The following is a 16,378-nucleotide window of genomic DNA, read 5'->3' as shown; positions in this document are numbered from 1 at the left end:
TTTTTATGAGTTTTCATTACTTTATTTTGCATTTTCAAATTACATTTGTTTTTAACTGAATAAGAAGACAAAAGTAATGTGTATTTTTATGGAACACTGTGTGATATTTCTGTACAACTATAGTGTTCAAATCAGGATAAACATATATTCTCGACATTCATCATTTCCTTAAGCTAAAAACACTCAAAATTCTCTATTGTAGCTCCTTGAACTATATCAGTCCCTATCTACAGTTATGTTACTGTGCACTAAAGCACTAGAGCATATTACTAATTTCTAGCAATAACTTGGTACCCCCAACCAGAGTTTCCAAGATTCCAAAACTACTATACTACTCCAGACTTTTAAAGATTAGCCTTTCTACATTCCACATATGGTGAAATCATGCAGTCCATGTCCTTCTGTGCCTCCTTATTTCACTTAGCATAATGATTTCCAGTTCTATACATGTTTTCACAAATGACAAGCTTTCATTATTTTTTTGTGGATGAATAGTGTTCTATTATGTATATGTATCACCTTCTCTTTATCCAGTCAGCAATTGGTAGACATTTAGACTCTTCTTGTTTCTTGACTATTGAAAATAATGCAATAAATATTAAGTGTAGAGGTCTCTTTCACATACAGGTATTATTTCCTTTGAATATATACAGGAGAATGACACGGCTCCATACTAATTATCATGGAGGTTTTGCTTTCTTAAATCAGTTTTAGATTCACAGCAAAACTCATAGGTGGCTTCAGATATTTTCCACATTCCCCACCTCGTGCTTCTTGTCCTCTGTTTTCATAGCCCTCTCTCTTATCAACACCTCCTTCTAAACTGAAACAACTGTTACAAGAACATAAGACCACCACCATAGCCATATAAAGTCTGTGTTTTACATTAGAGTAAACACACAAATGTATATAATGTACTTTTGAGCAATTGTATAATGACATGAGTGATGAAGTATTTTCAATAATCTAAAAATGTTCTGCACTCTACAAATTCATTCCTCCCCATACCTCTCATCCCCTGACAAACATTGATCTTTTACTAACTCCACAGTTTTGCCTTTCTCAGAATGTCAAATATTTAGTCAGTAAGTACCCTGTCAGACTGGTTTCTTCCACTTATTGGTGAGTATTTACACTTCTCATAGCTTGATGGCTCATTTTGTTTTATCTCTGAATAATATTTCAGTGTGTGAACCACCACAGTTTATTTCTCAGTTTACCTACTAAAGACATCTTGGTTACTTTTAAGTCTGGATAATGATGAGTATAAATATGTGATCAATTCTGTGTAGGTTTCTGTATAGATGTAAGTTTTTGACTCCTTTGGATATAAACCTTAAGGAGTTTGGCTAGTTGGACATGTGTGTCTTAGTCCATTTTGCATTTTTATAACAGTATGAGATTAGTTTCCCACACATTGATTTTGGAAGACACACTCCATGTACAATAGTGTGTTAAGATTTTGTTTAGCTCTATAAGAAATTTCCAGGTGGCCTTCCAGAATAGCTATGCCATTTCCCATTCCCACCAGCTCTGAATGAGAGACTCCATTGCTTTCAATTCACAACCACCTTTTGGTAGCATCAGGATTCTGGATTTTGGCCACTTTCATAGCAGTTCATTGCCTACACTTTTACTTCCCTGAGGATGTGTAATGTGGACTATCTTCTCATATGCTTTTTAGTACCTGTATACCTTTCTTGGTGAAGAATCTCTTAGATCTTTAACATATTTGTGTATGTATGTATGTGTGTGTGTATGTTTGTGTGTATATGTGTGTATATGTGTGTAAATGCCAGTCTTGGGCTTGAACTCAGGGCATTGGTGTTCTCCCTAAGCTTTTTTGCTCAAGGCTAGCACTCTACCAACTGAGTCACAGCTCTACTTCTAACATTTGCATGGTGAGTTGGAGATAAGAGCCTCGCAGACTTTTCTGCCCAGGCTGGCGTTGAACTATGGTCCTCAGAACTTAGCTTGCTGAGTAGCTATGGTTACAGGCATGAGCCACCAGTGCCCAGCAAGGTGTACTGTTGAACTTTAGGATTATTATTTTGAACAATAGTCCTTTATTCGGTTACATTTTTGCAAAAATTTTCTTTCAATCTATGGTTTCTCTTTTTATTTCAAATTGTTTTTACCTTTTAAAAATCCTTCTAAAATGAGCACCAGCTGGTTGCTCATATCTATAGTCTTAGCTACTCAGGAGGATGAGATCTGAGGATCTCAATTCAAAGTCCTTGAGACTTTTAACCTCCAATTAACAACCAGAAAACTGAAAGTGGAGTTATGGCTTAAGTGGCAGGATGCTAATATTGAGCTAATAAAAAGCTTAAGGAACAGCACCCAGGTGCAGAGTTCAAGCCCCAGTACCAGCACACACACACACACAAACACACACACACACACACACACACACACACACTACTTGTAGTAATTATATTTCTGGATCTCACAGATACTTTAAAAAAAAACTAGAGTGTAAACTTTCATGAAATGAAAGAGGACACTTGGTTTTGAGTTAGAAGATGTATTTCTTTATTTTTTTTTTGAGAGGTCAGATTTTGGAGTCTTTATTGGGGTGCTAGTGATCGGCAGGCAGCCAATTCCAAAGACTGGCAGCCCACAAACACACTTAACACAGTTTGGAAACAGAGCCACGAAGACTGGAAAGGAAAGAAAGAACAAAAATAATCCCAATGAACCAATTCATCTTCAATGGAGAGCTGATGTGGGACGCCATGGTAACCAGGAGACAGTAAATGAACACGGAGTCACATGGTATGGTGTCCAGAAGACATTTCTTAGCGGTGTAGTTTAAAGGAATCCTTTCTCCTGTCTCCTCTTCGATTTTTCTACATAGAAATACAGCTGATGCTATTTGCCTGGTTTTATTCTGGCTTTTTTCCTAACTTTGTTCTGAACATTGGAAAATGAGGAAGAGTATATCTTATTACCATAAGCATTTAGAAATATTTATTTCATTGAACATTTTTTTGCAAAACTAAAAACCATCCATTTAAGTTTATTAACTATAGTTTCAATGATGATATGATTCAGGAAACTTTAGAGAGATATGATTTTGATGTCCAACGATCTTCAAAGTTGTGATGCTCTAACAGGTCATAAAACAAATATAGTGATATCCAAGGGGACTCGCATCTGTAATCTGCACTGTTCAAGAAGCTGATATGTGAGTATCTTAGTTTGTAGCCAGGCAAAGCAGGAAAATCTTTGAGATTCTTACTTCCAATTACCAGCAAAACTGGACGTGGAGCTATGGTTCCCCTTGGACAAAAAAGCTAATTAAAAAGCACACATACATACATACATACATACATACATACATACATACATACATACATATATGTATACATCAATAACTATACCACATAGCAGAACTGGTTTCAAAGAATTTTCATCATTTTTGCAAAGCTGATCAATGCATGTAAACCAAGTGTAACTAGTAGTATAAATGTCAGATTATCTTATTTGTATTTGAAAATGAAGGAACTATAAATCGAGTTTACATTTCCCTAAAATATCAAACTATTCTTTTTTATTTATCCATAAGATTGTAACAATTTGATTAATGTCAAATATCATTTCTTAATTTCTTCATTTATATTTTATTTCTCTCATCATTATTTTGTCTCTTAAAAGATAATTTTCATTGAACATTTTTTAAAGAAGCTCTAAAAGCAGAATGATGAAGACAGTAAAAACACCCCCACTCTATGTCAGTCTTAGATACTGTTAAAATGTTAGGTTTCCTTCGACTGCTGTCTCTTATTAGGGTTGAATATCTGAGTTTGTATTAGTGGACCCCTTTTGAAGGCACCTACAGTTGAACTGAAGATTAATCAGTTCAGAATGAGGCAGTTTTGGCATATACAGGACAGGAAACAAGCCATTTATTTCTAAACTAACTTCTCTGTTATTCCTAGAAAATAGTCACATCAGGACAAATGCACTGCATTATTCAGTGCATAAATTATACACTCCAAAATACAATTAGCCCTTGTACCTTTAACAAATAGTTACATTTTCTAGTTATATATCTATCATGTTTTCATTTTAATAGTGATGATTCATAATGGAATCATACATTCATTGTTTCATTCATTAGGCCATTTGGCTTGCTGGCTGTGCATGTAAACTGCAAATTCTATGCTTATGTGATCACCCTCCTCTCACCCAGTCTCTAGATCTCAATCTAATATTTGTTAACACACACACACAAAGTCTTCCTAGAGCATGTTTTCTTATCTGCATTCAGAGAGCAGATGCTGTGGAAATGTTATCAAGTTAGAAATGCACAGAGCATTCTTGTAGAATTTGTTTGGTAATGTAGGTCTGACATATCGCTGTAGTTCCAGTCTTCTGCTAGCCCAAACTTCATTCTCCAGGGAACTATATAGAAAAGTAATACTAAGAGTTACTAAATGCAATCCTGAGATCAACTGTTTTCACAATGGTAGAACAAGCTTTTAACAAATTTATCACAGGTTTTTCTTTCATTAGAGAAGGGATAGGTTTTAAGACACTTTATTATCTGAAACTTCATTACAGGGTAGAATTAAAGCAAGATTAAAATCATACCCATTTGTATCTTCTCAAATGAGCAGCTGCTTCCTGAATCAGCCACAGTAGGACTGGGGAGGAACTGCCATTAGAGAAATTTTCTTGTCAACCCCTTCCCATCTTCAATTTTCCTCTTCTTTTTCTTCTACCCCTTTCTCTCCCTAAATGATATATGGAGTTCTTTTACGATGAAAAAAGTATGAATATGAAAAAAATTCTGATAGTATGACTCTCTTATCATTTTAAAGAGAATATCATAAACATACTTTTCTCCCAAAAGAATCCTTCCGTTATAGTTTTTGAATGGCTACTAAAAAAAATCAGATATTTGGCAAATGCTATCTTTCATACTCATTTTCTATGCTTATTTTAGTTAGAAATTTATTTAGTTGTTTATAGACTCATTGTAATCCATTAAGTCTTTCTCTACCTCTTTCATTCCCTCCTACTCTTTCCTTCCCTTCCTCTTATCCTTCCTTCCCTTTCTCCTTTCCTTCCTCCCTCCTTCCTTTCCTTCTTTCCACTTTCCTCCTTCCCTGCCTTCCTCCCTCCTTTCTTCCTTTTTTCTTTTTATTTCCTTCCTTTCTCCCCCCCTCCCTTCTCTCCTTTCTTTCATATTATTTTCTTTTGGCAGTACTGATGTCAACTCAAGGCCTGTGTTTGCCTGGCAAGCCCTCCCTGACAATGCCCACACCCCACTCAGTTCTAGTTTTCATAACTGAGACCTTGAAAGATCAAAAATGTATACTTTTTGATAAAGTTAATTTATCAGTTTGATATTTTATGGAGGCACTTTAAACTAGACAAAATTGTTTAACACAACCATTAAAACTTTCTCCATTGCTTTTCTCTTGAACTTTTATAATTTAAAGTATTAGATTTAGGTTTATCGTCAATTTGAGTATTTTTTTGTGTATATTGCAAGATATCAAGTGTTTTTGTTTGTTTTATGTTTTAAGATATGGCTATGGAATAATACCCAAAACTAATTTTGTGTGTGTCCGTGTGCGTATGCGCACACGCACATATATGTGACTACTGGTACTTGAAATCAGGGCCCCGTGCTCTCAGTTGGCATTTTCACTCAAGGCTGGATCTTGACCATTTGAGCCCTATCACCATACATCTGGATTTGTCTAGTTAATTAGAGTAATAATCTCTTGGATTGGTCTGTCTAGGCTGTCTTGGAATTATGATCAGATCTCATTTGAGTACCTAGGATTATAGGTATACACCACCTTCCATAGAGCCAAAACCCTCTTAAAAGTGCTATTGTTTGTGAACTGAAATGATGGTATGTTTGTCAAAATTCAGTTATAGCTGATTTTATTTCTAGACATCACAACACAATATTAATGTGTCCTATATGGACTTCTACATTAAGCTGCTTAGCTCTTTTTATTTAATAAAAGTAAAATTTCAACAGTATCCTGAAGAATTACCATTCAATTTCATTTTACAATTTTTGTGCTCTCAGTTTGTTAGTATGAATTACTCTAATTACAAACGTGAAACTGAGGTAATAAAGACAATAAATTTTTATTCCCCAAGCCCCTTACAGCTGTGAAATTTTAATTACTCTGGTAAGAAATGGTTTCTTTTCAGTGATCATGAATCTAATGATAGGTCTTCAACACAACATTTTTTTCCTATTTTATGAATATAAATATATAAAAAAGACTTTTCTCTGCCCTAGCAACTTCATGGGCACAGAATTAATTTTTGAAATTCAAACTGCCATGGGTATTTTCTGACTTTGGTTTTGCTCCAAGAAAATCACTCTAAGGATACTCCATTAGAATGCAATATGATTATGGTCTGTGATACAGGGAAATTTTTTCTATTGAATCATATTTTATTCATGAGAAGAATTGTGACCATTCAAGTAACAACTAAAATTCATGTACAATGAGGCCATATTCAAACTGAGTACCAAGAATTTAGAAAGAGAGAAAGAGGAGGGAAAATAGTGTCTTATATCAGACACCTGAGCAATTCACATATGCAGTTCTTGCCCATAGTAAAATATTGAATGTTATGATGTAGTCATTGTAACATTTTAAGATAATAAAACTAGCAGTAGTTAAATAGTGGTAATTTGTAATTCTTTCTTTTGAGTTTTTTTTTTCTAGTGCTTGCTGTGTAACAGTTTGTAAGTTGCTGTGTAGTTCAATTTTCTTCTCATTTTCAATTATTTCTGTTTACTTTAAATGTAGTATATTTTGCTTGTTTGTTTTTTGTGCCAGTCCTTGGCCTGAACTTGGCCAAGGTACTGTTCCTGAGCTTCTTTTTGCTCAGCCACAGTGCCACTTCCAGTTTTTTCTGTGTATGTGGTACTGAGGAATCGAACCCAGGGCTTCATGCATGGTAGGCAAGCAATCTACCATCAAGTCACATCCCCAGCCCCCAATATACTACGTTTCTATCAATGGTACATTTGCTTTTCTCTCTAAGGCCCTCCCTTGGAGCATGCACTCAGTTTGCTTAGTAACTACTATAAAACTATTGCTCTTGGGGTCACAAAAATGAGAGGAAAGAAAAGCAGAAGGAGGAAATGAATCTACATATTTGAAGCTACCAAGAAGTTTTTCTATTTTTCCATTTTTGAAAGGTACTTATAACTTTTCAGAGGACTATTTCCAGACACAAAATATGCTTTTTTTCTAGCCAATACCATCTTCCACAATCAAACTTGTCCAAAATGGATCAAGGTAGTATACAAATCCCTTTTGTCTGCATCCCTCATTCATTGTTTCCATTCTGACATTAGTGTCTGGCATGTGGTTGCAACAGAAAGTTTAATAAATCTGCATGTAATGATTACTTAATGCTCTCTTTGATCCATTCTATCCACTTTTTATGTACTTTGAGATTTGCATAAATATATACCATAAGTCATACATCAGTAACTGAGGAGAACTTTCCCAATTGGATTGATTCTTGTAACTATTTCCAGAGCTTTCTTTTTTCTTGTCTTCTTTTTTATAACTGGGAAAAAATGCAAGTCTTTTGCACGGATAAGAGGATCTTTTAGGATATCTGAGTATTTATTCCCAACTTCACTTTCTATGTAGAAAAACTTAGGGACAAAAAGAGTTCTCTCTCCTGTAGTTTGGAAATCTGATTCAGCAGACAGGGTAGGTAGGGTGTTTCAGGAGGAAGTCTGAGTGTTCTCTCCCTTTTTAATATGGGAATTCGAAAGCAGTGGGAAGTGATGCTCCTCCTATCACAGCACGGCTAACAGACAGCCTATTACAGTATTTAATAAAAACAGAAACAGCATGCCTGTCATAGGCTAATAAATCCTACCTCCTGCACGCTTTCAAAACAGTGTGAAGCAGCTTCAAGCCAGCACCCGAGAACTAATTTTAAGAATGGCTGTCTAGCGTGCCTGTCACTCCTATTGTCCTTCCAAACTCTTTCAGACATTTTGAGCAAGGAATATTAAAGCTATGAGTTAGCTAGGGTTGTGACATGAATGGTCCACAAAGGCTTTAGGCAGAAGAGGTAATGATGATTGCCCGTGGCTATTTGGAAGACTGCACTGGATCTCTGTCATTAAAAATTAAGCCTGGCTTTTGAGGAAGATGTGACAACTACACCGGAGGTAGGATTTGCATGTAAAACAAAGGAATCTGTTGCTGTTTGTGTTTTTTTTGTTTGTTTGCCCTGAGCTGTGGATGGGGAGAATTGTAGCGAGGTGCGAGTGACCAGCAGCTAGGGGAGTGGGATTCCATTCTGTCAGTTTAGAGAAAAACACCGTGGATTGGGTTACATTTTATGGCAGAAATGCCTCGAGGACAAACTGACTCCTAGCTGGCTGGCAGCCTGCTGAGTGTGCATCCCACGCTTTTCTCCTGGAGTAGAATGCTTAGAGGTCACGGAGGAAACAGTTTGCTTCTTATCAATGGTGCCAGCTGGGCTGTTGGGAGGGTGCCTTGAAGACCTTGGTGGATGGGAGGCATAAAGGTCCAAGAAAATAGGAGGAAGTTCTCCTTCCTGTTGAAACCCGTTAGGTAAATATTTGATTGCCTTGACAAATGTGATTTGGTGGTCAGAGTGTAATTTTTTAAAGGTGAAATTGGAAGAGGATGATGGATTTCCGTGATTAAAGAACTATTTCAGTTGAATGTACTATTTTTTAATGGGCACCTTTGTGTCCATCCTGTGTGTTGAAAGGCGAGCTGTTTGTTATGAATGGTTTTGCTAAAGCGAGTTTTATACCAAAGAAGGGGCTTTCTCTCTGTGGCTACTCTTGCATTTGAAAAACTACCGGGCTGACGAGAGAAATAAATGGTGATTTGCTAGAGGCTGTGGACTTGGTGTTTTACCTTGATTCTTTTCATGAACCAAAAGGTGCAATTTCGCTTGAATGATGAAGGTAGTTGGGTTCCAAAGTCCACTGAGGAAAGAAGCTCACCCCGTTTTGTACTTTATATGGGATCCATTAGGTTCGATCAGAAAAAGAAATGTCAGAAAACACAGACTGAGTTTTTTTGAATCAAAAGTGCAAAAATCAGAAACGAATGTTTCCCCAGCTCCATCTGTGGAGCAAGTGTCAATCTTTGTCATTGCCTAGGACCCTCAGTGGGAAGTGTTAGAAAGCCTGTGAGCAATTTACTCCGTGATTATTTCCCTGGTAGACTTCATGAACTCCAAGGTGTAAAGATACTGCTATCTGAAAAACTCCCTATTTGGAAGCAATGATTTGTCTATAACAAACACCATAGGTATCTGAAATAATCATGTATTTATGATTTATGGATGTAATATTCTTCAAATGCATCTATAACTTCTCTACTGAAGGCAGTGTTAGTGAAAACCATCACAGTGTGTTTTTCTACCTTTAAATACTGGAATTTTAAAGCTAACTGGGATTTTACTCTTGTTTGATGCAGTTGAATTTATGTATTTGTGAGAAGTTGTCATTCAAACGCAGTTGAAATCATTGCTTTGTAGTAGGTGGCATCTAGTCTTGAAAGTTTGTTTTCTGTGTTTTCTAAGTGTGATGGATGTTACTGAAACCAGTCAAAGTATCTTAGTTGCTGTTTATGTGAGCAAATGCACGTGATCCTGAAAGGACTGTGTAGAATTCCTGGTTCAACTACAACATAATTTTTTTTTTCTTTTTTGAGGCCAATAGAATGTGTGACCTTGACCATGTAAAGTCCCATTCTCCATCCAATTGAGCTCACCAGCCAAGAACCCATCTATAGAAAGAGCTTGCACTACACAAACAGAAATATACATGCACATTTTACTGTTGTTAGAAGTTAATAAGTAGTTAATATTTTATTGTCTTTATTAATTTCACTAAGGATTTTGTTGTCTGTGAACATACCAATATCTCTTTTCATATGAAGTATTTACTTTGGATGTAATTTCTACTGTGGATAATCATCAATAGGAGAAATTACCTGGCTAAGGTCAAATTCATAACACTTCTCTGATAAAATAATTTTTCACAATTTGCACAAATTTATTGGGAGAAATTCCTATATTAAATCTTGCTGCTTTGTGTGTCTTGGCAGCAAACCTACACAATGGGAAATAGAGAGAAATATGAAAAATTATTTGTCAGCTGTGAGGAAAGTTAAGTTGAGCAATTAAGACAAATAATCTATTTTGTGACACTAATCAATTTCATTGACCATTTACATTTAAATATCAGCCGAAAATATTCTTTCTTTTCAGTTTCTTCTCATACCTAGTAATGAGAATGAAAAAAATAAAAAATAGTCCTGCAGAAAGTGAGGCTGAATTCCACATAGAAGATTAAAGCTTTAGTCAATCTTGAAATCGCTGCCCTTTTGTAACATAGCCACTGTTGCAAGCCACTAAGACACTTGGTACCCAAAGCTCCTCTTATTCTCTGTCTCCTATCACACGTAATTATCATTCTACTCTCTTGGAAGATATTGGAGCTGGCATTTCTCACACTAAATCTTCTTTGATAATTTCCTTTCTCTAGTTAAAATATGATGAAAAATGAATCTTTGAAAAGTATACTGGGTAGTATATCAAATAGAAAGGCAAACTGTAATAAGATATTTGTAACATAATCTTAATTTTGTTTGTATATACATGTGCATTCAGGGAGAAACTTTTGAAAGTACACCTAAATATCAGCATCAGTTATCTCAGTATGGTGTGACTGGTGCCTTTTATTCTCTTTATTTTGATAGTTGCTAATTTTATATAGTTGTCTCAAGAAAACATATCACAAAAGTTTATCTGCCTTCTTTCCAACCATCCTTTTCTTTGTACTTATTATACACACTATTTGTACTTATTATACACACTTTGTACTTATTATACACACTATGTCTCCACCCCAAATTCTAAAGTTATTTGTACAAACAGTACTATGCAGGGAGCAATTTTCTGCCAGGACTTCCTTGGGTTTCTTGACACTATCACTATCATCCATCCTCAGAGAAGTATTCCCTTTTCTTTACTCAGATTTTCTAGGAAAGGGGTGTGTGTGTATGTAAAATTTCTACTTTTTCATAAACAAAATTTTTTTTATCTTTTTCAGGTTCCTCTTTTTTTGTGCCCTTGAACTTAAAATATTGCAGTATAAATGTATTCCTGTTCTATAGTTATACACTTAATAAATAAAACCTAGTCTCAAGACCCATACAGACAGCTCACAAATGTCATTAACCTGGATGTTTCCTTTAGCCTCTGTACTTACATATCTAACTTTATACACACCATTGCCTTATAAAGATTTCACACTTCACAAGTCAAAATCAGATTTCTGATTTCTACATAAAGTCTTTCCATATTTTCCTCTCATGTTTATAAACGGGAAAATCATAGCCCTACTTGTTCAGCAGACACAACAACCTGGCAATCTTCTGTGAATCCTTTGTTTCAAATATCATAGAAAAATCTGTGTCTTTAAACTATATCCCAAACTTAAGTACTTACTATGTCCCCTGTTGATTGACAACAGATTATTATACTTGTTGTTAATAGTTGATTTGTTCCTTCTGCCTCCTTCTGCACCCAAACATACATTCAATTCTGTATCCAAAACAATTGCTCATACAATATTGAAATTAAATTATGTCTTCTGCTCAAAAGCATGCATTCTTATCTGAATGCAGATGAAGGCCAAATCCTTGAGAGCCCCCAGGAGCTGGTTCTACGGCTCCAGTCTCACCCAGGCCTTCCATGCTCATTCACACCTGCCCTGTACACTCAAACCTCAGGACCTTTGATTTTGCTGTCATGACTGTCTAGGAAATTTTTCTTCTACATAGCCACTTAACTCTGTTCATCACTCTTCTCAGGTCATTGCTATTAGGCTTCTTATTTAGTAGGTACTCAGGAATTGTCGAATAATTCAGCAAGTTGTTCCATAAAGAAATTAAATGTTTTCCTCATAAAAAATTCACAAGCGGCATTAGGTTCCAGGCATAAGGTTTTAACATCAGGACCAAAGCTCTTTAATATACCATTCTGTTGCTTTTTTCAATGAAAAAATACTGAACATCTTAAAGAAAGTCAATGGGGTTTATTAAAGAAATTTTCTTCTTCCTCTCTTTATAGGAGAGGGGAAACCATATCATTGATTCCAATCTGTGTGAAAGTAAATACAAATTCAATTAGTCTGAATTTGATTTAATCCAAATGATGACCCACAGTTCAAAAAGTACATCTTTGCAGGTCTCCTATACACATGAGTATGGATATAGACCATCCCTATGTTTTCTGTTTTTCTTTATTGATCAGGGAAGAGGGAGAAAAAAAAAACAATTAAAAACCATAGACTGGCATGTACCTCACTGACAGTGCTTGCCTAGCAAGCATAATGTCCTGGATTTGATCCCCAATACCAAAAAAAGAAAAGAAAAAAATACCTGTTGAAAGAATGAGTTAAAGCCAGTCATCTTTTTTGGGGGGGATAAGATTTCATTAGACTCAGAGCAATAGGAATCAACCAATGGTAATCAATAACGATAATATCAACTTACATTCTGCACAAATGGCATGAACCATTTAAATATGATACTTTATCATTCACAAAGTATATACTTTTAAATAATTACAGTAAGGCTATATGATTGTTCAAATCAGGTATAAACAATATCATTCACTATTTCTAGAACAGTTCACAGAAATAGTGTACTAAGAGAAGGACACAGCACCTGAGACAAACACCAAGCTGGATCTCACCTCTCCTTCATAGGTACATCATTTTGGGTGTTTCAAAAATCATCCTGAGGGCTGGGGATATGGTCTAGTGGCAAGAGTGCTTGCCTTGTATACATGAGGCCCTGGGTTCGATTCCCCAGCACCACATATACAGAAAAGAGCCAGAAGTGGCGCTGTGGCTCAAGTGGCAGAGTGCTAGCCTTGAGCCAAAGGAAGCCAGGGACAGTGCTCAGGCCCTGAGTCAAAGCCCCAGGACTGGCCAAAAAAACAAAACAAAACAAAAATCATCCTGAGCCTTTATTTTTTTCCTTGGCACATGATGATAATATTACTTCATTGGGTTGAAGATTAAATTTAATAGTGTATGCCACTTCCTCACTAAAGTACCTGGTAGAAAGAAGCTTGAGAGTTAAAAGATATCTTGTTGCTATTGTCATTTAATCCTCAGCATTTCTCAGCTGTGATATCATACTTTTCCATTGAGCAGATAAGAAAACTAAGGTGTTAAGAAGTTAATCAAATTGTACAAGGTCAGAGAGCTAGGAGAAAGCTATTAAAATATACTTTCCCTTCTGTAAGTATGAAGAATATCAGATTAGCCATAAGTAGTAGTTGGTCACTGAAAGCTGCAGTGATCATAGAAATTTTTTTTTTTTTTTTTTTGCCAGTCCTGGGGCTTGGCCTCAGGGCCTGAGCACTGTCCCTGCCTTCTTTTTGCTCAAGGCTAGCACTCTGCCACTTGAGCCACAGCGCCACTTCTGGCCATTTTCTGTATATGTGGTGCTGGGGAATCGAACCCAGGGCCTCATGTATATGAGGCAGGCACTCTTGCCACTAGGCCATATCCCCAGCCCCGATCATAGAAATTTTTTAAGAACCTAAAGATGAAGCTTTTCTTTCCCCTATGAACAATATGGGTGGACTTAGGCCCTCTTTCCCTAAACACAAAGTGGACTCAAACATCCATGAAACAATTTAAATGATTCAAAATTGCAAATAGAGAAATCTCTTTTTCTAGACATGCAGTGCTACGGAGCATTAGAAAACAGCTTCATGGCTATGAGAATCCCAGTTCTGCTGTTAACTGTTGTTCAGCTTGTTGAGCCTCCTTCTCTTCAGCAGAAATGTACATGGGATGAGACAGTATATTCAATAGTAATTGTAAACAACTCCTAAGGTAAGAGATTTTTTTAAAAAAAATCTATGCCTAGCTATTAACACCATCCTGGCACAAATGAAATACATAATACATTCAGCTATTTGTATTGAACTGTCATCTGAGAAGAAATTATAAATATGTATTGTATATATTATGACACTGAGAGATTTTATTACACTGAGAGATTTTATTTTAAAATATTCTATAGTTTTTGTTTCTTGGTATAGCAATATCTTCAAATTCATTTTGTATCAAAATAACAGAAGTCATTTAAGTCATTAGCACCAATGCATTATTAAGGAATTCAAAGCTTCGGAGCATATGACTAAAACCAGAGATAGATTTTCCTGAGATTTCTGACATTTGGTCATTTCTTATTAGACCCAAAAGAAAGGAAGCAATTCTGGGAAAATATCTGCTTCTCTGAGCTATCAAATCTAATTTGTAGATTCAAGTTCCTGAGACAAAACTTCAACTAAGTGACTTCCCTCAGCCTTGTCTGGATCCAGCTTCTATCTTTCCAATATCTTTTCTCTGTCTGGAGCAACTCTGGTTAAATCTCTGAGAACTGACCACACAATGTGACTGCAATGCGTAATGTGCAGGAAATCAGCAGTTCACATGATTCCAGATATAGCATGATTAGTTTTGTTCTTTGTTTTGTCAGTCATGGGTCTTGTCCCTGCCTGATCATTGTCCCTAAGTTCTTTTGCTCAAGGCTAGTGCTCTACCACAGTGAGTCACAGCTCATCTTCCAGTTTTCTGGTGGTTAATTGGAGATCAGAGTCTCATGGGCTTTCCTACTCTGGCTGGCTTTGAACCTTGTTTCTCATACCTCAGCCTCCTGAGTAGCTAGCATTATGGAATAAGCCACCAGTACTTGGCACAACTGCTTTTTTATGCAAAGGGTGTTTCATTTAATTGTTCAATAAAAAATTCTCCAATCATATCTGTACTAAATAACTTCTCAAATTTGAGTTCTCTGAAATCTGGTGTCTATAGCTAATGATTGTATTTTTTATAGATGTTTTCTTTATTTTCCTCTTTATTTTGGATCTAATAGTACTCTCTTCTTAAATGCAGATGTCATTGTCATAAAAAGGCCACAGATTTTGATTTTTTTAATCTTTATAAGGCACTTTTTCTTTTTGTTTCAAAATTACCTTGTACACTGTTCCACCACATACTTACGTCTCTTATCACTCTCTTCTTTGATGTTCAATTCATTTACATGTCCTTCATCCACTTTCATTGAACTGTAAGTCTCTGGAGGTTAAGGACTAGGTCAGAGTCATCTCAATGCCTGGCAGAGTACCTGACAGTAGTTAATGCTTAAAAGGTGTTTGTTGAATGATCTATGATAGATGTATACTAGCTTTATCAGGGTCTAGTTAGATCTAAGCAGGAAAAAATGATGGTGAGGACATATACATGACATACTTCAGAAACATGGTACTGCGTGCAACTCTTTGATACTAAGAGGGTTTGGATCTGCTATGTGGTCTGTAACCTCACATTCACCTGTCCTCTTACATCTCAGTCTCAGACTACATCAGATACTCTTTTTGATTACGTCAATTTTCTTCTTCCTCTCTAATTTTGGCCTCTAGCTTGCAACCCTATCTTTCTAATGCACATGGTGGGAACTTTCCTTCAAAGCTGACTTTGAGTCAGCCAATTTACACAGCAAATGCATAAGCCCCTTCCTCATCAAAGCCCCAGTGACAGATGAACAGACATGAAAATTTCAGCACAGGGGGAGGGGAGGGAATAGATCAGCTGTCAAGATGTCAAGCTGACTGACTCCTTAGGAAAGAAAGACAAGATGGTTGTAATGCAGGATAGGAGGCCTTTGGTTTACGTTTGCAAGCATTTGTACTAACCAGGTAAAATATCAGATAAGTCCCACATGAAGATTTCTTGTCACATTTGTGTTTTCCTTGAGTGTCAAACTAAAAGCTGAAGGATTCAGGACAAAAGAACTCATTTTCTGTTTTTAACAAAGCTGTTCATTGAGTTTAAAGGAATAATTAGCTGGATACCCAGGGCTCATCCCTGTAATCTTAGCTACTCTGAAGGGTGAGGTCTGAGGATCAGAGTTTGAAACTAGTCCAAGCAAGAAATTCACTGAGACTTTGACCTCCAATTACCACCAAAAAAAAAAAAAAATTGGAAAATGGAGCTGTGGATTATGTGGTAGAGCCTTGAGTAAAAAAGCTCAGGGATAGCATACAGGCCCTGAGTTCAAGCCCCAGGACCAAAGAAGGAAAAAGAAAGAAAGAAAAGAAAGAAAGGAAGAAAGAGAGAGAGAGAGAGGGAGGGAGGGAGGGGGAGAGGGGGAAAGGGAGGGAAGAGGGGGAAGGGGGAGGAAGGAAGGGAGGGAGGGAGGGAGAGAAGGGAGGAAGGAAGGGAAGGGAATGGAAGGAAGAGGGAAGGAAGGAAGGAGGAAAGGAAGGCAGTAAGGAAGGAGAG

At 36.5% G+C, this 16,378-nt stretch overlaps 1 protein-coding gene across 1 annotated transcript in view; it reads left to right on the top strand.

Moving 5' to 3' along the window:
* Positions 1-7,913: 7,913 nt before the first annotated feature.
* Kcnmb2 (potassium calcium-activated channel subfamily M regulatory beta subunit 2) overlaps positions 7,914-16,378 on the top strand; it is a 277,164-nt gene continuing 268,699 nt past the window's right edge. Inside the window, exon 1 of the mRNA XM_048346010.1 lies at positions 7,914-8,188. The gene's annotated coding sequence lies outside the window, so the exon portion shown is untranslated. The remainder of the gene's footprint in view (positions 8,189-16,378) is intronic.

Source organism: Perognathus longimembris, chromosome 5, assembly GCF_023159225.1.
Source record: "Perognathus longimembris pacificus isolate PPM17 chromosome 5, ASM2315922v1, whole genome shotgun sequence".
In the NCBI taxonomy this organism is placed as follows: Eukaryota; Metazoa; Chordata; class Mammalia; order Rodentia; family Heteromyidae; genus Perognathus; species Perognathus longimembris.
This window is presented reverse-complemented; position numbering and strand designations above follow the sequence as displayed.